Source organism: Mustela lutreola, chromosome 15 (genome assembly GCF_030435805.1).
Source record: "Mustela lutreola isolate mMusLut2 chromosome 15, mMusLut2.pri, whole genome shotgun sequence".
Taxonomy (NCBI): Eukaryota; Metazoa; Chordata; class Mammalia; order Carnivora; family Mustelidae; genus Mustela; species Mustela lutreola.
The window spans coordinates 64,826,213-64,848,344 of NC_081304.1; positions in this window are offsets into that span (position 1 = coordinate 64,826,213).

A 22,132-nucleotide genomic window follows, 5' to 3' on the forward strand; every position below is an offset into this window, starting at 1 on the left:
GTGATCCAACAATCCTGTTGGTGTGTATTTACCCAATGAATATAAGAAAACTTATTCAAAGGGATGCTAGCACCCCTATGTTTATAGCAGCATTATTTATAAAGCTAAGATATGGAAAGAGCCCAAGTATCCATCAATTGATGAATGAATAAAGAATAAGTGGTATGTATATACAATGGAATATTATTCAGCCATAAAAAAGACTGAAATCTTGCCATTTGCAATAACATGGATGGAACTAGACAGTATAATGCTAAAAGTGAAATAAGTCAGTCAGAGAAAGACAAATACCTTTACTCATATATGGAATAAAAGAAACAAAACAAACAAGCAAAGGGGAAAATAATAAGACATAGAAAGAGAAACAAAGCAAGAAACAGACATTTCATTACGGAGAACAAACTGATGGTTACTTGAGAGGATCTGAAAGGAGTTAAATAAGTGATGGGGGTTAATTAGGGCACTTGTCATGATGAGCACTGAGTGTTATATGTTAAATTGTACACATGAAACTAATACAACCATATAGGTTAACTAACTGGATTTCAAATGAAAACTTTTTTAAAATCCCAGTTTTTAGCTCACATTCTGGCTTACAAAAGGGATTTAGTCAGGAATTTGGAGATTAGTTAATGAACAAATAAAGGGGTGAACAGGCAGTTGTTAGATAAAATTACTATCCTTTCTGGCATGATCTTATACCTTTTATCTAGAATTATTTTTAGCACTTTGGACTCTTCCTATTTTATTTTGAGTCATTAAACAAAAATTTCCTCAAAGGACCTTAGACTCCATCCAATTTGAGCAACACTGTGAGAGAGGAAATGGTTTCCAGGAGGAAAAAAAAAAAGATGAAACTACTTTTGTTTACTAGTGAATGCATAGTTCTTCCACAGAAGAAGCTCTAAATGGTCATGGCTCCTGCTTTATATGTGTTCAGTCATATGTTCAGAAGTAGGTAACACTATCAAAAAATATAAAGCATCTGAGATTATTTTCCCTTATTTGAAAGCTGGTGTATGAGTCTGCCGTGGTTTCTTGGGTGTTGATAGAAGACGCAGACTCATGGTTCAGAAATAATATAGTTTATTATTCACAGCAATAGAGGTAGTCAGAATATTAACAGTTTTGTGTGTGTGTGTGTGTGTGTGTGTGTGTGTGTGTGTGTGTGTAGGGGTGGGAGTTATATATCAGTTCTGAGCCTCAGTTCCCACAAGAAGAATCAAAACAGAGGCAGGTAATATTTGCAAACACAACAGGTTAAGTTAAAAAAAAGATACTATTTCTGTCTTCCAAGTCTATTCAATACAGCCATCTTCAAAGGATAGTCTAGAACAAATAATAAATGCAGAAATGTAAGCAACCAATTGAAAAGTGTCTCCCAAGAAACACACTTTGAGAGTCTTCATTTGACAAAAATACTATAGGATATTACATGGATCAGGTGCATTGAATACTGGAAGGTTAAAATTACAAGGGACCAAATTTTTTAAGCAGTTCTGGCATCCAGTAGAGTTCAAATAGGTTTTATAAGATTGAGGAAAGAAGCCATCAAAACCTGGGACCAGGGGCGCCTGGGTGGCTCAGTGGGTTAAGACTCTGCCTTCGGCTCAGGCCATGATCTCAGGGTCCTGGGATCGAGCTCCGCATCAGGCTCTCTGCTCAGCAGGGAGCCTGCTTCCCCCTCTCTCTCTGCCTCTCTGCCTACTTGTGGTCTCTGTCTGTCAAATAAATAAATAAATAAAATCTTAAAACAAAACAAAACAAAAAAATCCTGGGCCCAATTTTCCCAAAAGTATGATTCTGATTCTAGTCTCTATGATGTTATTGCTTGAAGACAATGTCTCTAATTGAGTTGAATTAGTTTACTAAAGAGCATACCCCCATTTGTTGTAGGCGATGAACAATATGCAAGAGGCTAAATGCCACATGGAAGCCACCTGGTCTTCAGTGGAATATAGAATCAGTTCCTTTGGGATGAATTTGTTCCACATTTGACTTCCCACTTAAGGGAGAATAAGAGTACCTTCTAATAGATTTTAAATAGGAAATGACAACGGAAGCTTATGCAAGATTATAAAATGGGAAATTTCATTTAGATAAGCAAAAATTTCAAAGTCATCTTCTTAATATTACAGACTCTTCACATAATCATAATTTTATTATGGTATTATATGGTAATTTCAAATATAGTAAATATAAAGAATTTACCTCTGTAATTATAGCGAGTCTGGTCATAGTTTTATGGCAACAAAACTTCAATTTAGAAGTATGGTCTACCAATTATTAATACATTTGGAAATGGTGTGTCATCTTCACTTCACTTGTCTCACTAAAACAGTGAGCCAAAAAAGTAGGTCCAAGCTGTTTACTATGGTCAAAATGGGTTGATTTTGCACTTGGTAAAGAAGCAGTCATATTTTGGAAGAAGAAACTGAGGCTATTAATATTTTCAACTTATTTTCAGAAAAGGAAAGAAAGGATAATCTAAGCTAAAGCCAAAATCTTACACAAGGTAGCAGGAGAATGATCTTTTCCCAGATAAAGGGTTTTTCAACTTAGCCCTGTTAGGAGGAATAAGAGATGAGACATTGTGGACTTGACTAAGGTTTGTACACTGTTCAAAAAGTTTTCAAAATAATGTGTATTATTTTTCTTCTTTTAGTTGAGACAAAACAAACAAACAAACAAACAAAAAACCACTAATGAGCTTACTCTTAAAAGGAGGTAAACAAGAAACTAGCAAAGATTGAGTGTTAGGTATTGTCCCCCTCCTTTTTTTTTTTTTTTTTAATTACGTTATGTTGGTTACCATACAATACATCATTAGTTTTTGAAGTAGTGTTCCATGATTCATTGTTTGTGTAAAACACCCAGTGCCCCATGCAATATGTGCCCTCCTTAATACCCATCACCAGGCTCACCCATCCCCACATCCTTCTCATCTTTAAAACCCTCAGTTTGTTTCTTGGAGTCCATAGTTTTTCATGTTTCATTTCCCCCTCCAATTCCCCCACTTCATTTTTCCTTTCCTTCTCCTAATGTCCTCCATGCTATTCCTGAGGTTCCACAAATAAGTGAAACCATATGATGATTGACTTTCTCTGCTTGACTTATTTCACTTAGCATAATCTCCTCTAGTCCCATCCATGTTGATGCAAAAGTTGGGTATTCATCCTTTCTTATGGCTGAGTGATATTCCATTGTATCCATAGATCACATCTTCTTTATCCGTTTGTCTGTTGAAGGGGATCTTGGCTCTTTCAACAGAATGGCTATTGTGGACATTGCTGCTACGAACACTGGGGTGCATATGGCCCTTCTTTCCAGTAAAATAGAGCTAGCCTATGACCCAGCGATTGCACTACCGAGTATTGACCTCAAAGATACAGATGTAGTGAAAAGAATTAGGTATTGTTAAAGCACAAATGCAGGGGATAGAAGTTATGGTACAGAAGAGGGAAGGGCAACCATATGGCAGAGTAGAATAAAGTAGCTCAGGAAGAGATTAGTCATATCCAGATATTGTAAGGCATGTGGGGTTGGCAGGGAGAGCATGAGAAATCATGAGTGCAGAGAGAGAAAATGGACCAGGCAGGAGAGGTTTATAACATTTTAACATCTAAGGTAAGCATATGCAAAGCAGAATAGGGAAAGAAATAAAAGTTTTTATAAGACTCAATACATAAGGAATAACATGGAGGACACTGGGAGATGGAGAGAAGTGTGCTGGGGGAAATCGGAGGGAGAGACAAACCATGAGACACTGTGGACTCTGAGAAACAAACTGAGGGTTTTGAAGAGGAGGGTGGCAGGTGGTTGGGTGAGCCCAGTGGTGGGTATTAAGGAGGGAATTTTTTGCATGAAGCACTGGGTGTGGTGCATAAACAATGAATTTTGGATCACTGAAAATAAATTAAAAGAAAAAATAGACTGACTACAAACATGGACCTCAGTGTAACACAGATATGGAACTCACTGTAATACCAGCCACTTCCCACCGACACACACAGACTATGATAATAATAAATAATAATGCAATTAAGAAAATTGCCTGCCAAATAATTTTTCCTCTTTTTTATTTTTATGATTATTATTTTTATTTTATTTTTAAAGTTTTTATTTAAATTCCAGTTAGTTAAAATAAGGTTAATATTAGTTTCAGGTATACAATATAGTGAGCAACACTGCCATACAATGGCTTAGATAAAAAAATGAAAAAATATTTTTTAAAGATTTTATTTTTAAAAACCTCTACACCCAAGGTGGATTTCAAATGTACAACCCCAAGATCAAGAGTTACATGTTTTACTGACTGATCCAGCCAGGCACCCCAACAAATAAAAATTTTATAAAATTGTTGAGTTTGTGGGAGTCTCATTTGCTCAGTCAGTTAAGTGTCTGCCTTTGGCTCAGATCATGATCTCAAGAGTCCTTGGATCGAGCCCCATATTGCTCATGCTCTCTCTCTCTCTCTCTGGCTTTTGCTCTCAAATAAATAAATAAAATATTTTTTAAAAAAATTGTTGAGTGTGTTTAACTAGTTTTAAACTAGTAGACAGAGATGAAGATAAAGTATGATGTCATGGCAGGGAAAAATACAACTTACACGTTTTAAAAATAAAATGTGCAATGCAAGTTACATCACTTTTTTTATCACCACACTGGGACTTTCCCTACTGAGTTGTTGTAATGTAAGGACCTATTTTATATTTTTATATTTTAGCAAGAGGCTTTCATTGAGGTTAACCCTTAAACTGTCCTTGCTCCCCTTCCCCCAGGGGATTCACTTAAAAACAAGTCCTGGAAATCAGCTCCAGGTAACAAAGCACATATACAAGGGTGGGTCAGGCCAGGTGGAGACATCAATCTGTGGGGGGGGGGGGTGGCGGTGTTCGCATTTTGTCTCCCTAGATACTAAGGAGTATGCCCCACTCCTCCACCCTTTGGGAACCTTTTTGGCACCAATCCTAATCAAGGTGTAATAGGCTGGTTCAAATGTCTATACTAGGGTAAATTGAACCTCAATTGGTCACCTAGCCTCACTGGGGAGTTTCCTGTGTGTGTTAAAATCTCATTGGTCACCTGTGCATGGCCAGGCCTGACTGCATGGCCTTTGCCCTTAACAGCTAGACTGTGAAACAGAGAAGGGTTGCCTTTTCTCATAAGAGGTGTGGCCCCGAATGTTCGGTTAGATTCTTGATGCTTGGCATGAAATAAAGCTTTGCTTGACCTTCGCTTTACATCAGTCTTGCTCCTATAATCATAGACCCATTATTGGGGCATAACAGTATTAATCTTATAGCTATAAGTTCACAATGCATCCATCATCCATCCTACCCCTTAACATTCCCCTTTGGACAGACCCATGATCTAGAACAAGCCTTATTTTATAGTGCCTTGTAGGAGATTTTTGCTGCTGCCGAAAGTGCCTACTTTCCTCTCACCATTACCACGGAAATTGGGTCCACTGAAACAAAGGGGTAGTGTAAGAAATTAACAACTTCCATAAATCTCTTTAAATAATAAAGTATAAGATAGTGATACCTTTTTTTCTGCCACATCACCAATTCTTGCAAGAATAGTGTCATATAAGAGAATTTACAACACATGCTAGCATTATCCTATTGGACCCAGATCATTTGTATGTTTTTCTGTCTCTGAGAAATGTAGTTATTTACATGACTGAAAACTACAAACTGTTTGATATGACTACTAATATCACCTACATTATTTTAAAGCCTGTTTAAGGCTTCTGAAATACATAGGTTTTGTAAACACTTATTAAGCATCTTGTATATATCAAACATTTTACAAATCTCTGCTTAAAAAAAAAAAACAAAACAAAAAAGTTCTACCTCAATGGAACTTTGAGTCTGAAAAAGATACAGGCAATATACAAGGCAACAGATAGAATAATTACATATTTGATTATATACTCCGAGGATGTCACATTAAATTGATATGAAAATGATGAGAAGGATCTGAATTTCTTGTCAAAATTTTTGCCTTAAATAGAAATTGATATTTAGGGAAAGGTGTTACTGAAAGAAGTCCTGTGTCAACCAAAAATGTTAAACCATGATCTGACTAAATTTTCCAGTTGTGATCATTGCTTTGTTTAGCTGTCTTATATTAAGACTGAATTTAGTAATTCAGTCTCAGATTTCAGTCTTTTTATAAAGATTTTATTTATTTATTAGAGAGAGAGAGAGTGGGCGGGGAGGGGCAGAAGGAGAGGAAGAACCAGACTCCTCGTTGAGCAGGCAGCTGATGCAGGACTGGATCCTAGTACCCTGGCATCATGACCTAAGCTGAAGGAAGACACTTAACCAACTGAGCCACCCAGGCACTCTAGACTGTAAACTTCTTAAAGGTAAAAAGTTTATTCTTCTAGTAGTTCCACAGACATTTCTAACATCCATAAGAAAGCATGTATTGATGTAAAATGCCAGCAAATCAAATTATTTAAAAAATAAAGAAAGAAAGAAAAGATATATCTGGATAAAGAGAAAAACAGAAAATCTAATAATACATTGAATTATTAGAGCAAAGAGTGGAGGAAGAGAACATAAATATGAAATAGAGATTTCCACTAAAAGAAAAAAGTTGAATAAGGTAGGAGATTTAGAAAATTGTTAGGACAGACTTGAGAAAAAAAATAAAATAGGAATTTTTAGAAAATAGCAATGAATGAAAAGGTAAATTGTTCCTACCTCTATAATATTAGCTGTTTGTTGTTGTTGTTGTTGCTAATTTACCTATTTAAGCTAATAAACAAAGAAAGGTTTCATTTAGGGATAAGATATATATATATATATATATATATATATATATATTTCCATTTTGTGATAAGGTGTATATATATATATATATTTTTTAATTTTAATTGTTAGAAAATGTGTCACAGGAAGTGTTTAAACTTTAAGATACAGATGCAACATATAATGAACTACATTGTTTGAACATCTAATTTTTAAATGCTGTTAGAGGAAACTTGGTGGAAATGTCCTTATGTGGTTGTGTTTCTGGAACTAAGTATATTTATTAATAAGGAATAGTTTAAAATTATGAAATGACCAGGAGTGGACAATTTTCCTAATCCTATCAGCTCTTTGCAGCTCTTTTATTAGGCCCCTTTAGGAATATCAGCTTTATTTATCTAATTAAATTTTATATTAACGTGCTTTTGACTTTTGGCCTTTCTCTTCCTTCTGTTCTTTTTTTTCCCCCTAAATTACATGTTTCTGTTTAACAGCTACTATCAATTCTTTGATATGAATTCTCAACATTAATTTACTAACTCCAGAGATGAAGCAGCATCAATATTTAGAAGCTAAGAATACAAAGCCTTGGGCATCTGGATGGCTCAGTCAGTTAAGCATCTGCCTTCGACTCAGGTGGTGATCCCAGGGTCGTGGGATGGAACCCCAGGTTGATCTTTCTGCTCAGCTGGGAGCCTACTTCTCCCTCTCCCTCTGCCTGCAGCTCCCTTTGCTTGCGTTCTCCCTCTCTTTGTCAACTAAATAAAATAAAATAAAATAATGTAAATAATACATTTATTTATTTATTAAAATTCAATTATTACACAATACATAATGTATTGCATAATTATAATAATGATTAAATAATTTACTAAATATTTATATTAAATATATCAATTTAATTAAATAAATATTTTTTATAATTTAAAATATTTCAAATTTAGAGTATTAAATATTAAATCATTCATTTAATAAATAAATATCTAAACATAATTAAATAAAATAATTTATTTATTAAAATGAATAAAATAATGTTAAGTCATTATCTGAGCATGTATTTTTAAATAGTCTAAAATAAACCATCTAATAAAGTCTAAATACATTGAGTTCAGATATTTATACAAGTTAACCCAGACACTCAACCCACAGACAGTTTCAAACCATTTGTTTTTATCTACTACTCAAAATACGATTGTAATGTATTTATTTATAACTTGGACATAGCAAGGAAACTTGGAGGAAAAGGAGACATTTGCTTTTAATACTTGAAAATTATTTTGTTGATTTAAAAAAAATAAAAACCTTAACACAGGAACATTTCTTCTTAAATAACACTGTGAAGTTTCTGAGTCGCATTCTATTAAAAATGATGATAAAATGGCCTCAGTTACTCATTTAAATTATCAGCTAAATGGGTAACAAATGAAGTAGAGAGCTTTTTAATTATTTATGAATGTATTGCTTGTGGATGGAGTGCCACATAGAGTTACCTCTCTTTTTGACTTTGTTTTGTGAGCAGCAGTGGAATCCATGAATGAGATTAAACATAAGGACATTCACAGAAATTCTTAATGAACTTCTGGGGAAGGGCAGTAAGTGCAAGGAAAAACTGCAGCAAGACTAATTACAAATTTCAAGTGGTCATCGCTTAATTATAGAAGCTTTTAAGTTCAAGTAATATATCTTTTTTATGAGCCTATCATATTGTATTAATTACCACAAACTGCACTCTTGAACACTTATCTTTTCACATATTTCTTACTCTTAGTACTTAAAATTACCCTTATGATTGATAAGTAAATGGATTTTACTGACAATGCATTTATTTACATAAATAAATAATGCTGTTTATATATATAAAAACAATTGAATATGTGTATGTGTTCAATGAATTTTTTTTTTCAAATTAACATCTTAATTCTACCACATTGGTTACAAATAGATATAGACTTTATAGATTCATCAAATATTTTATTCTCAAGTTTATATCTCCTTTGTGAAGTAAATGAAGCTGTATATATTAAATATAATCCTATCACATGGAACAGTTACTAGTGCATCCCAGGACATACATAGGTCAGGTCCTACTCAAGGCATCACGGATAACTGGATTTAACTTTCTATCCTAGGAGTCTTCTGTATATTTCTGTGGCTTTTATACTACAATCAGGAGGAAGAATTCTTTTGCTAAAAGCTTCCAACTCACTATGTGAGTAGAATATTTGTAGACCAGTGATATAATATTATAGTTTACTATGTAAAGCATGATAAAATAAAATGCTACTGCCATATTTAATTTGTTCAGTAAAGCATTCATTTAGTTAACAAGCATTCATTTTCTTTTTTTTTAAGATTTTATTTATTTATTTGACAGACAGAGATCACAAGTAGACAGAGAGGCAGGCAGAGAGAAAGGAAGGGAAGCAGGGTCCCTGCTGAGCAGAGAGCCTGATGTGGGGCTCTATCCCAGGACTCTGGGATCATGACCTGAGCAGAAGGTAGAGGCTTTAACGCACTGAGACACCCAAGAGCCCCAAGCATTCATTTTCTTTATACAGAAGAGATAGAACAATATTACATAGTAGAAAATACAGTAAATAATCTAGAAACCTTGATCATTTTGTTTTGACAATTTTAGAACATAAAATTAGCTAAAGTTCAAGTGCAAGTTATATTTGTATCATAGGAGGAAAAGTTAATTAAAAGTTTGTTTATTACCATAGTTTAACACTTCAACAAATTTTAACGAGTCAAAAATTAATGAATATATGAAGTATACAATAAAAACAATAATCTTGAGTGTATGTGACTCACTGTAGGTATCGATAGGCTAGAAGTCAAAGGGAAAGTATCTATAGGGTTTGTTCAGTTCCATGCTCATCAGATTAATAGGCTTTCTCATATTGCTTTCTTCACCACATTAATTTGTCTAATGAATTTTTCAAGAGTTAAAGCCAGTGATAGGTTCATGTCTGGAGAGAAGGTACAGAATCTAAGATAGTTCAGCAGTGCTTATTATTTAAGAGAAAGACAGCATGGGAGGTGAGGGGTGGAAGGAAAGGGATAAGAAGAGAGAATCTTAAGCAACCTCCTTGCCCAGCACAGAGCCTATAGGGGCTTCGTCTCATCGCCCTGAGATAACAACCTGAGCTGAAATCAAGAGTCAGGTGCTTATCTAATTGAGTCACCCAAGTGCATCATTTTTTTCCCTGTATCTTTATTTTCATCTCTTTCTGTAACTGAGTTTCCCTTCAAAATCAGGACTTGCATACACAACCTAAATAATTATTTTGGTATTTGATCACGTGGAAGAGGAGAGAATGAGAAGAGCTAAGTGGTCCAGGAGAAACATATATGAGTTCAGACTGAGCGGATTATGATTGTAGACAACTGAGCATCAATCCTAATGCACAGAATACATCTCAGAATTATTTTCCTGAAACAAGAAAGAATCTGTTTAACCCACTGGCTTCTGCATCCTATCCACAGTGGTTAAAATTCATCCCAGAAGTAATTAATGTCCCTGACTTTACTATTACTGGGCATGAGAGAGGAGCTGAGTGGGCTTGGTCAGTGTCCCACCTAGTGAAAGGCAGAGCAGATTCAGGCAAAAAAAAATTATTAGTTCTTTCCAAATTAGATTTAATAGGATTCTATTTTTCACTTATGAATTCATTTTATATTTTATATTTTATTGATTTTTCTAAGCTTTGGCCAATATTCACTGCATTTTTGAATAGCTTTTATCTATTATTGTAAATCATTTTCCTGCTACATTTGTTTAGTCATGGTTATCCATTTCTTCTTCCAAGTTTTTCAGATATGTGATATCATTTTCCAAATAAATTATTTAAAATGTTTATTTTTTATACTAAACTTCTATGAAAAACATTGATATATGTATTATGGCATATTGTTCCCCCTTTAACTTATTTTTAAAAATGTGAATGTGCCTTGGCAAATTCATATTGTTTCTTTTTATGTTGATGTAGATTCTTCATAATTTTCCCAAGTTCATTGGCTTATGGTTTATATTTTTTTAATAATTTTCCTACTGCCAATTAATAGATTTTTTTTCCATTACATTGTCTAAGTTGCTATTGCCATTATAAGTAAAAAGCACCTGGAAATCTATATCCCTGTCCATTTTCCTCAAATCACTCATTATTTTCAGGATCTAGTTGGATTTTCTTACGGGTTCCAGGTGGACAAGCTTTTGAACTGGTGGTAATTATTATTTCTGTTTCTGGCTTCCTGCATTTACCAGCTTCAGGGATCATTTTTAACAATTATGATGAAATGAGGCATCATATTCTTATTCTCATATTCATTAATAATGATATTAGTATAACATGTCCTACAAGATAATAATAGATACATGTAAAATAATTTCATTGACCAAAAAAGTGGTGGAAAATGTAAATAAAACACAGTGGCAGGGCGCCTGGGTGGCTCAGTGGGTTGGGCCGCTGCCTTCGGCTCAGGTCATGATCTCAGGGTCCTGGGATCGAGTCCCGCATCGGGCTCTCTGCTCAGTGGGGAGCCTGCTTCCTCCTCTCTCTCTCTCTCTCTGCCTGCCTCTCTGCCTACTTGTGATCTCTCTCTGTCAAAATAAATAAAATAAAATCTTAAAAAAAAAAAAAAAAAAACACAGTGGCAACCAACTAGTCATTTCAAGTTGAGCTATTTTTTCCCCCTTTATCTCCCTGTCTCTTTAATTTCCTGTAGCACATTCCTACAAAGTATTTTAAGGTGTTTTATATGCACATACATAGAGATCATCATGGAGCCTAAATCTAATAATTCCTTGTCAGTTTTAAATATTTTAAGTATTGTTCATTCCTATGTCAGTTGTCTATTAACTTTTTCTCCACACTGTACTTAATTGCAAGGAAATATTTAATTTTAATATAAATTAATTAATCACTTTAATAAATATGTTTACCTTATGGATTAATCTTTGATGCTTATTTCTTAATTTTTTTAACTTTTAAAATTTTATTTAGAGAGAGAGAGAGAGAACAAGCGCAAGCAGGGGAAGCTGCAGAGGGAGAGGGAAAAGAAGAAGCAGGTTCCCCACCAAGCAGGGAGTCAAGCTCAGTCTCAGGGCCTTGGGATCATGATATGAGGTGAAGGCAGAGGCTTAGCTGACTGAGCCACTGCGTCTAATTGTTACCTTTGATATTTAAGGAAATACTTTATCATCTCTAATTGATCCCCTATGTCACAAATACAGTTTTCTCTATGGTGCTATTAATTTTATTGTCTTAAAATTAGACTCTTTTTCTAGAAGCATTTTTAATCAGTCTCTTAGGTCTATAATTTAGTTTTTATACATTTCATTTAGTATTTTATTTTATCTTCATCATCTCTGAGTATTCCTGACCAGTACTCATTGGTCAAATCTTTTTTATTAATCTATTCCAAAAATTTGTTTGTTTCTATAACATTTTGTTATTACTGCTGTCATTCTTAGGTTTTGCCTTTATAGTCTTTTTGTTTTGTTTTGTTGTTTTATGCTTTGGTGTTTTTGTTGTATTGTTTTGTTTTTCTTTTGAATTAATACAATTAAACCTTTAGATTTCCTTCATACCTTTAATTATTGTCACTTATTTTCACAAATGATATTACCATAGTACAGTAATTCTAAATATTTCTGAATTAGCTGTATTATTTCTTTTTAGGTATCAAGTTAACTTCCAGTTACATGGACTTAATATTTTGGTCATTATATTCTAGTTTTATTGCCTTATCATTGGAAAATATAGCCTGATACTTAACTCTAGGGAATGATGTGGGAGAGCTAGGTTCTTGTCTCTTGGAGTCAAAGAAGGAATCTCGTGGGCAATGGAGAGTGAGTAAGTGACAGAAGTTTATCAAGTGAATATATAGAAAAAGCTCTCACAACTAAGAGAGGTCCCCACACAGTTAACAATGAGTGCCTCCAGGGTTTATTTTTTATAAAAAGGTAACCAGGCAACTTTAATCCTTTTAACATCTCTATCAATAACTCCTTCAGTGGCTTACCTCCTTTTTCGGGTCTGATTATTCTTTTTTGGTTACAGGTGATTATCATAGAGACACCCACCCCACATGACCCACCCCATACACCTAGGGCAGGGTGGTCCTCCATCCCACATGCCTAGATCAGGGTGGTCTTCCCTGGGGTAGGGTGGTCCAATTTATCTCTTTACTCTGGTTTTCCCACACCACATTTTGGGGATTTCTGAGAGCCTGTTCACAAAGTTCCCTATGGATCTCTTCCTCCATAGCCCCACCTGTCCGTTACTCATTTTGAGAGTTGATATTACCAAAGTACTGTAATTCTAAAAATTTCTGAATTAGCTGTACTATTTCTTTGTAGGTATGAACTTAACTTCCAATTATATGAATTTAATATTTTGGTCATTGCTTTCTAATTTTATTGCCTTATTCTTGGAAAATATAGCCTGATAGTTAACTCTAGGAATTTATTAGCGTATACTTCTGGCCTAAATAATGGCCTGTTTGTGTAAATGTTCAACTTATGCTTATATACTTACTGAAGACTATTGTTTTGGGGTCAGGATGGCTACATTTATTAATCGATCAGGACTATTAGATTCTCTAAATTTTGATGTCTCTTAATTTAATCTAATTAAATTATCAGTTAATGAAAGAAGTTAAATTTTTTATGTACTACTGCATCTAAACTTATCAAAGTCTTTTGCTATAATTAGACAAGTATGTCATCCTGTTTTTATACCAAGTCTTACATTAAAAAAATCATACTATCTGAAATATTATTTCTTTATTATTATTATTATTATTATTTTAAAGATTGTATTCATTGGGGTACCTGAGTGGCTCAGTCAGTTAAGTGTCTAACTATAACTCAGGTGATAATACCCGGGTCCGTGGATAGAGCCCCACAGGGGGTTCCCTGCTCAGTGGGGGTGCTTCTCCCTCTCCCTCTGTTATTCCCCCTGCTGTGTGCATGTTTTTCTTTTCTCAATCTCTCTCAAATAAATAAGTAAAATTTAAAGATTATCTCTCTCAAATAAATAAGTCAAATTTCTTTTCTCAATGGGAGGGAGAAGCAGACCTTCCACTGAGCAGGGAGCCTGATGCAGGGTTCAATACCAGGACCCTGGGATCATGACCTGAGCTAAAGGCAGACACTTGAACCGACTAAGTCACCCAGGCACACCAGTTGTTTATTTATTTATTTATTTTTATTATGCATATGTTTTATCTCTCTTTTCTTCAAGTCTTTTTTTCGATCTTTTTACTTTTTTCATAAAACTAAATTATTTCAAGATGACTTGGTCATCCTCTTTTCCCCCACCCCATAGGTCATAGAGTACATTTTAATTGTTAAAATAATATTAGTATTTAAGTGCTGCCTACACAAATTAAGGCAAATTATCTGTGGTCTGTATTCCTGAAAAAATTTTTTTATTATGCCTTCCTATTCCAATGACATTTTATAAGGATCTAAAAGTTTACATTTGTGATTATTTTTTTCAAGATAATAAAGCTATTACTTCATTCTTTTTTATATCTGATGCTATTTAAAAATTTTCTGTCAGTCTGATTCTTGTTTCTTTATTAATGAATTCTTTTTTCCTCTCTAACACTTATGATTTTTTTTTGTCTTTGGTATGCATGTCCTAGTGTGGGATTCATAGAGTCAACTATAGTTATGAATATTTTCTTTCTTTTCCTGTATGTAAGTTTTAATCCAGTGTCTTGACTATTTTATGCTTGAGAAATAGATGTACATTAATATTCAAATATTTCTTTCCTTTTTTCTTCTTTCATTTAAAAAAGGTCATTTATTTTATTTTATTTAAAAAATACTTATTTATTTATTTGGAGTAGAGAGAGAGAGGGGGGGGTCATGAAGAGTGGCTGATTATATACTTTCAATTTGGGAGGAGGTTAGGGATAGCACAAGCCTCCAAGGTATTTTATAAACAAGGTTTCCAGGACTTTGAGGGGGCTAGCTATTGTTAGGGAAAGGTCATTTATTACTATTTAGTAAAAACTTAGGGAAGAGACTCTTCCGATGTGTATCAGTGGGTATATGCTTGGGAGATGATTGCCAATGTATATCTTGAGGGCATGGGTGGGAAGTAGAGATAAATAAGTTTCCAAAGTAATTTTTACATGTGAAAGTAGATTTTCAGTATGCTGGGGGGTGGACTAAGAATGCTTTTTGCCCTGAGTGGACGTGTCCACATTGAAGCAGCTGAGTCCCCAGAGGAACATCAAGGACTTGTCAACAGGCCCTGAGTAGTAAGGAAATCTAATTTTTTCTCTAGCTTTTGTTCCACACACATCCCCTACATCTTACACCTCTTTTATATTGATAATTTTAATGCTTTGCTGGTATCCAGATGACTATATCCTTAAGTGACTTCTTATCTCTATTGAATCCATTATGTATTCTATCTATTGTATTCTTAATTCAACTAGATTACATATATTTAATCTATTAGTACCACTAGGTTCTTATTCTTGTTTTTATTTCAAACTCTTTCCTTACTTCCTTATATTATTTATTGGGTATATTTTAAATCCCTGATATACTCACTTATTATATATAAGCTGTCAACCTTATTCTTATTTTGAGGTAGCTATATCTTTTTGGGTTTTAGGACATCATACCAACAATGCCAAATAATTTTCAGACAACAGCAGGATCTCCAAGAATTCAACTAAATTCTGACACTATCTACCTGAACATAGCGTAAGATTTCATCAGTTACGGGATCAGTCCTCCAAGACTATCTCCAACCCCACCTCAGATGCCAGTCTCACTGTAGGCTCCAGATTATTACCTGTGCTTGTGACTGAGCAACTACAGGTTGGAGGTCCCAGGGGCCTACTTCTTACGTTCTTTTAATTTGCTACAGGGACTCACAAAATTCAGAAAAATACTTAATTTATGTTTGCCAGCTTATTAAAAGATATAATGGAAGATTTAAATCAATAGATAGATAAAGAAGTGCACAGGGCAAGGTATGGAGAATGGGCACAGAGCTTCTATTACCTTCTGTAAGACTGCCACTCTTCCTGCCTTTTCATACATTTAACAAACTAAAAGCTTTCTGAACCCAGTCCTTTCAGGTTTTCTGTGGAGGCTTCATGACATAGTCATGACTGACTAAATCATTGTCATTTGCTGATCTAATCTCCAGCTCCTCTTCCCTCCCCAGATAATGATGAATTGGGGGGAAGGGGAGGCATGTTGGGCAAAAAGTTATGAAGGCTTTCACCAAGTGGTTGGTCCTTCAGGCAAACAGCCCTTGCCTTGAGTGAGGTCTGAAGGTCACTTCATTAACATAACAAAACACACCTCTCTCACCATTATCACAGTAAATTCCAAGAGTTTTAGGAGCTGTGAGTCAGTAGCCATGGTTGAAAACCAAATATTCAGATGACCAAAATATATTTCTTGTAAACCACTATATTACACTACATGCTTAAGTATTTAATTATATGATCTTTTAAACTAATATTTTTCTAAGAGTATAAACTGTTCTGTCAGTAATCTGGATTGGGGAGTGATGTATTGGCAAATTTCTGTCGTTTTACTCCAGGAAGTCAAAGAGAAACAACAGGAGAGCCCCTTAGGGCAGGAAGTTCAAAGTAACAATGTTGACTACTACTCCCTTTTCTTGATTTTTTTTTTAAACAAGCAAATCATCTGTTCAGAGTTGCAGTTTAAAGACAAGAACATACAGAATTGGGAGAAAAAAAATAGTTAAATTTGGAGACTTGCAGAGGTAGAATCAGAGGAGTGAAAGCCATTAGAGTAACTGAACTAACTGAGGTCAGTCTTTGGTGAATCACAGAAACAGGTGGAGTTGTCAAACAAAGGAATCTTTGTTTACAACATACAAGGAGATCACAGGGAATAAGTTCCAAAGCCTTGACTGTTTGAACAGGAGAGAGATTTTTATTTAATATTTAAGATGAATACTCAGAAGGGAGAGTTTTATTATCCCGTGTATGGTTGGTCATAAGGTTGTGGATGCATGCACATCCACATATGTATTTGTGCAATATGTATTGCATGTTCACCTGAATGAAGCTTGTATTCCACCGAGGGCAGAGACTTCAACGTTAGAATAAAGCAGAGGTAAATGTTGGACAAGGGAAAGGGACTCTGCAGGCTTCAAGAGCAGATATAAACTAGATGGGGTCTTGGGCTCATTTTCTGGGACAAGGAATACAAGGCCTTGATTACTTCTGAAATAGCACTAGGAGTTTTACCACTGATTTATTGTCTCAATAGCTTAGGCTATTTCCTGGTCTGGTGGTGACTGTTAGTTTTCCCATTGCCTTGTTCCCTCAAAATCCTTAACTAGTGAGGTTTTTGCATTTCTTTGTAAGAACCTCCCAGGAAGGTTTGGAAGAAGTGTGCTTGGGCAAGTACACAGGTGGGGTAGAGATCATTGAAAATAGCTGGGGACAAAAAATGACTTTTCTTATGTCAGGAAAACTATATCTCATCTTTAATTTTCTGGGAACCTCTCACTCTTTCTGCTGATGTTACCAGCAGGCATCTGAGATATTACTGATTGTTCTCTTGAACCTAAGGAAAAGAAAATGTAGAAAGCAAAAGACAAAACTTTAAAATCTATCCTGCAACTCATCAATTCCCTGCAGCCACCTCTCTGTCTTTCCCTTTCTCTTTTTCTCTCTTTCTCTTTCTCTCTCACATACGCACAGCACACTCAAATCAACTTAAAACAATTTTTTAATTTTCCCTATTCCATTTTAATATACTTGAGGCATGATCATTTTCTTAGTAAATACAAGAAAAAAATCTAGGATTCCATCATTCTGTGTGATTAAAGTATTGAGGAATTTACTTCCAATAGCACTTATAAAAACATATTTTATTTAAGTAATATTATATAATCAGGTGCCTGCATTTTTCTTATTCTCCAACTACTGTTATTTGGCAATTAATATTTTGTCAATCAATATTCCCCTATATCTGAATGTGTGGGCAGTGAGAGATGAGTTGGAGGCAAGGATGGTGAAAAATGGGTTACACATTAGAAGACTGAGGGCACAACCTCCTGAATTTGTGACTTCTGAGACCCTGGGCCTAACAAACCAGGAGACACTGGTACTTAAAATGTTCTCTCCTCTTCTACCTCTACCCCAGAATAACCCCTAGATCTATCATAATGCATTTGCATTGCCATTCCCATGGAAAAGAGTTGCCATGATGGTTCCAGAACAAACCTTTTAAGGTAAAAAACAACTCTTCCCACCAGGCTCCCTCAAAAAAATCGAAAACTCCAGAATAAACCATCTCTCTTTACACCTTAAAGACCAGGAGAATCAACAACAAATTAAGCCAAACACACATGCAAGAAGGGAAATAATCAAGATTAATGCAGAGATCAATGAGATAGAACCTAGAGATACAGTAGAACACATCAATGAAACTAGAAGCTGAATTTTGAAAGAATCAATAAGATTAATAAACTACTGGCCAAACTAATCCAAAGGAAAAGAGAGAATACCCAAATTAATAAAATTATGAATGAAAAGGGAAAGATCATGACCAATAGCAAGGAAATAGAAACAATCATCAGAAATTATTATCAACAGTTGTAACAGTTATATGCCAATAAGTTAGGCAACCTAGACAAAATAGATGCATTCCTAGGAACCTATAAACTTCCAAAACTGAATCAGGAAGAAATTGACAACTTGAATAGACCAATATCTAGTTAGAAGATCGAAGCAGTCATCAAAGACCTCCCAAAAAACAAGAGCCCAGGACCTGGTGAATTCCCTGGAGAATTCTACTAAACTTTCAAAGAAGAAATAACACCTATTCTTCTGAAGCTGCTTCCAAAAATAGAAACAGAAGGCCAAACCAGGCAAAGACACCCACCCAAAGGAGAATTTCAGACCAATACCCCTGATGAATATGGATGCCAAGATTCTCAACAAGATCCTAGCTAATAGGATCCAACAGTACACTAAAAAGATTATCCACCATGACCAGGTTGGATTTATCCATGGGATACAAGGGTAGTTAAACATTCACAAATCAGTAAATGTGATAGAACAAATCAATAAAAGAAGAGAGAATAACCACATGGTCCTCTCAATTGATGCAGAAAAAGCATTTGGCAAGATACAGCATCCACTCCTGATTAAAACACTTCAAAGTACAGGGATACAGGGAACATTCCTCAACTTCATAAAATCTATCTATGAAAAACCCACAGTGAATACCATCCTCAAACGGGAAAAGCTGACAGCCTACCAACTGAAATCAGGAACACGACAAGGATGTCCACTCTAAACCCTGTTATTCAACACAGTACTAAAAGTCCTAGAAACTACAATCAGACAACACAAAGAAATAAAAGGTATTCAAATTGGCAAAAAATAAGTCAAACTCTCTCTCTTTGAAGATGACATGATACTTTATATAGAAAACCCAAAAGACTCCACCCCCCAGCTACTAGAAGTCATAACAGCAATTCAGTAATGTGGCAGGATACATAATTAATGTACAGAAATCAGTTGATTTCCATAGAAAGGGAAATTAGAGAATTGATTCCATTTCCTATAGCACCAAGAACCATAAAATACCTTGGAATAAACGTAACCAAAGAGGTAAATGTACTTGAGGAACTACAGAATACTCATGAAAGAAACTGAAGAAGACACAATCCACATGCATGGATTGGAAGAATAAACATTGTGAAAATGTCTATACTGCCTAGAGCCATCTACACTTTCAGTGCTATCCTGATCAAAATTCCACTGGAACTTTTCAAAGAGCTGGAACAAACAACAACAAACAATTCCAAACAATTTGTATGGAACCAGAAGAGACCCTGAAATGCTAAGGGAATGTTGAAAAAGAAAAAGCAAAACTGGGGGCTTCATGTTGCCTAATTTCAAGCTTTACTACAAAGCTGTGTTCACCAAGACAGCATGACACTGCCATAAAAACAGACATGCAGACCAGCGGAACAGAGTAGAGTGCCCAGATATGGACCATCAACTCTATGGTCAAAAAATCTTTGACAAAGCAGAGAAAATTATACAGTGGAAAAAAGACAGCCTCTTCAATCAATGGTGCTGGAAAAATTGGACAGCTATGTATGGAAGAATGACACTCAACCATTCTCTTATACCATACATAAAGATAAATTCGAAATGGACAAAAGACCTCAACGTGAGGCAGGAATCTATCAAAATCGTAGAGGAGAACATAGGCAGTAACCTCTTGGACACTGGCCACAGCAAATTCTTTCAAGACATGTCCCCAAAGACAAAGGAAACAAAAGCAAAAATGAACTTTTGGGACTTCATCAAGATCAAAAGTTTCTGCACAGCAAAGGAAACAGTCAACAAAATGAAGAGACAACCCACTGAATGGGAGATTTTCACAAAGGACATTACAGATAAAGGGCTGATATCCAAGATCTATAAAGAAATCCTCAAACTCAACACACACAAAATAGATAATCATGTCAAAAAATGGGCAGAAGACATGAACAGACACTTCTCCAAAGAAGACATACAAATGGCAAACAGATGCATGAGAAAATGTTCATCATCATTAGCCATCAGGGAGATTCAAATCAAAAGCACATTGGGATACCACCTTACACAGTTAGAAGGGCCAAAATTAAGAAGGCAATAAACAACAAGTGTTGGAGAGGATGTGGAGAATGGGGAACCCTCTTACACTATTGGTGAGAATGCCAGTTGGTGCAGCTAATTTGGGATACAGTGCGGAGACTCCTTAAGAAATTAAGATTAGAGCTACCCTATGACCCTGCAATTGCACTACTGAGTATTTACCCCTAAGATACAGATGCAGTGAAAAGAATGGACATCTGTACCCTAATGTTTATAGCAGCAATGGCCACAGTCATTAAACTTTGGAAAGAACCAAGATGACCTTCAATGGATGAACGGATAAAGAAGATATGATCCATTTTTACAATGGAGTATTATACTTCCTTCTGAAAGGAAGGATACCCAACTTTTGTATCAACATGGACGGGACTGGAGGAGATAATCCTGAGTGAAATAATTCAAGCAGAGATTGTCAATTTTCATATGGTTTCACTTAATTGTGGAGCATAAAGAATAACACAGAAGACACTGGGTGATCAAGAGGAGAAGTGAGTGGGGGGAAATTGGAGGGGGAGACAAACGATGAGAGACTCTGAGAAACAAACTGAGAGTTTTGAGGGTAAGGGGCAGAGGGTTGGGTAAGCCTGTTAATTAAAGCCTGTTGCTTTAATAAACCTGCCTTCTGCTTTCACTTTGGGCATTGATCTCTAATTCTCACGGGCCAACAATAAAAATAATGATGGTTTACCATTACAATGCATAGAAAAGGAGGTACAGGGAAATTGAATGAAAGGGAATAACAAAGTAGGTTCATTAGTCAATTTTCCTTGTAAAAAAATTAACCTGAAAGTGCGTTTCTGCCACCTCTCTCCTGTTTGATATGATAAAGAATGACCACGATACATGAATTATAGTTCAGGGTTTTTAAAAGCATAATAGCTTTATACCAACACTTGAGCTTTTATATTTATGTATTTATTGCTAACAAGATAGCTCGATTTGATATGCGGTTCCTGACAAACAACCTTATAAGTAATTCCATCTTCATGAGAAGTCAGAAAGAACCACAAACCAAACCTCTAAATAGATTCAAAGAGAAAATACTCTTAAAAAAATTTCCCTTCCTGGGGCACCCGAGTGGCTCAGTGAGTTTGGCTCACTGGGCCTTTGCGTTCGGCTCAGGTCATGATCCTAGGGTCCTGGGATTGAGCCCCATGTCTGGCTCTCTGCTCAGCAGGGAGCCTGCTTCCACTTCTCTCTCTGCCTGCTCTATGCCTACTTGTGATCTCTGTCTGTCAAATAAATAAATAAAACCTTTAAAAAAAAATTCCCTTGGGCACCTGGGTGGCAGAGTGAGTTAAAGCCTCTGCCTTCGGCTCAGGTCATGATTCCAGGGTCCTGGGATCGAGCCCCACATCAGGCTCACTCCTCAGCAGGGAGCCTGTTTCTTCCTCTCTCTCTGCCTGCCTCTCTTCCTACTTGTGATCTCTATCAAATAAATAAATAAAATCTTTAAAAATAAAATTTCCCTTCCTATCAGAAGCAGACCAAACCACTAACAAATTCCCCAGAAAGCTTCATCTAAAAGGTTGTACTTTCTTCAGACACCCAGCAGGACCTTCTTCTCTGGGCCTGGTATTTCTTCAATGGCCTATTCCAGAGAATAAGACACTAAACTACTGAGCGCCATGGGCCTCAGAACCACGAAAGAGATGATGAGGGGGACAAAGCACGCCTCTGGTCACCAA